This window comes from Lipotes vexillifer, unplaced genomic scaffold (assembly GCF_000442215.2).
Source record: "Lipotes vexillifer unplaced genomic scaffold, Lipotes_vexillifer_v1.1 scaffold677, whole genome shotgun sequence".
Taxonomy (NCBI): domain Eukaryota; kingdom Metazoa; phylum Chordata; class Mammalia; order Artiodactyla; family Lipotidae; genus Lipotes; species Lipotes vexillifer.
In genome coordinates, this window is record NW_006795070.1 from 1,117,033 (window position 1) to 1,119,025 (window position 1,993).

Genomic DNA, 1,993 nt, shown 5'->3' on the forward strand with positions numbered 1-1,993 from the left:
CATGCCTCCCTCTCCTTTACCACAATCCTTATCACAGTAATAACCCTCATAATTGCTTGTCTATATGATTGCAATAACTTCTTAATCAGTCTCCCACTTCTGGTGTCCTTCTGGTCTATTTATCCTCAACAGCTCTGCGAGTGGTTCTCATACTTTACTGTGCATAAAAACCATTGGAAGAATGTGTTGAAAAATGCAGATTTCTAGCCCATTTTTAGTCACATTTATTGGGTCTAGAAGTGACCCAGTAATCTAAGCAATCTCTATTTCTTTGATTAGTCATCCCCATGTAATTTCTGTGCAGGTTGCTTTCACTTTAAGAAATTGTTCCAGGCTGTTATCTAAAATACAGTAGTAACACAGCATGATTTTTCTCCACAAAGAAATGTCTCTCTTTCTGTAATAGAAAATAGGTATGGACTTGGAATGAATATGAGAAGGGACTTTGAGACTCAAAAGACAGAATAGGAAGGTTAAAGGGAATTTGTGGGTCTAGTGTAGATACCAGAACTTGTTCTGATACAACTTTCCTGGGAGATCTGGGGAAGTGACTGTGTAAACAAATAAAAATAATTGGATTTGAAAGATCAGGGTAACCGTGGTGTAGAGCTCCCTGTCTACATGAGGTCACCATAACTTGGACAGAAACCTCCACTTTCTTTCCACTTAAAAAAAAAAAAACATTTTAGATCAAGCAATGTGATCCTTGCAGCAGTGAGCAGGGAAATCATCAGATTTAAAGAAGACACTTATGGGACTTCTTTGGTGGCACAGTGGTTAAGAATCCGCCTGCCAGTGCATGGGACACGGGTTTGAGCCCTGGTCCAGGAAGATCCCACATGTTGCGGAGCAACTAAGTTAGTGTGCCACAACTACTGAGCCTGCACTCTAGAGCCTGTGAACCACAACTACTGAGCCCATGCCCCTAGAGCCAGTGCTCTGCAAGAAGAGAAGCCACCACAATGAAAAGCCCGCGCACTGCAACGAAGAGTAGAGAGCCTGCAAGCAGCAATGAAGACCCAACGCAGCCAAAAGTAAATTTATTTATTTATTTATTTATTTATTTTAAAAAACAATAAAGAAGCCACTTCTCTAAATGAGAAAGCCACTTTTCAATATCAGTGACAGAAGCAGAGGCAGCAGAAAACAGATCTTCTCATTTTTTCCCCCCTTGGCCTGGAGTCCATTGTTTAGGATCATGATTATTCTCTTTGGAATTAGTTATATAATTCTTAGACTAGTCTTAGACTGTTGGTGGGAGTAGGGTGGAGGTCTAGAGAAAAAGGTTGGAGTCCCTGCTTATCTGAGAAATGGAGGCTTAAGTAAATAAACTTCAGTATTAAAAAGAGACATAGCATTATTCATACTCCAAGAAATAAAGCAAACCATGCCCCTGATCATGCCATTTCCCTACTTAAAAACAGTCGGTGTGTCTCCATTGCCTAGTCTACGTGGTTCTGATGCCACAATATGACATGAAAACTTCTTCACAACCCTGTCAACAAATAGTTCCACCTTCATCTGCCTCGCTCTTAAGTTCATGCAGTTTGGTCATATTATTTTCCGGTTTTTAACTTGCTGAGTGTTTTCAGATTTCCATGTTTCTTTTCTCTTGTTCTTCCCTTTACCTGTAAATTACAACTATTCACTCTTTAAAGCAATATTAAATGGAACTTTACTTGGATAAATAACCAAATGAATATATTTTTGGATGAGAAAACAGATTCAGAAAAAATGAAATTTTTCTCCTGAAGCCAAAAAGTTAATCAGTGCTGGAGATGTGGTTAGAAGTCTAGTTCCCCGATCCTAATCCCCTGCTTCATATGCCGGTGGCATCTTCATTCAGAATCTCATTGATGCCAATCTGATCCAGGTCTTCATAACAATTGTTTACCTGAATCTCAGGTGACCTGCCCCGACTTATGTCTCACCTGATGCACTGTGTGTGTGTTGCCACTGTAACTTAGAGATACCTATTCACTACAGCTCCTAC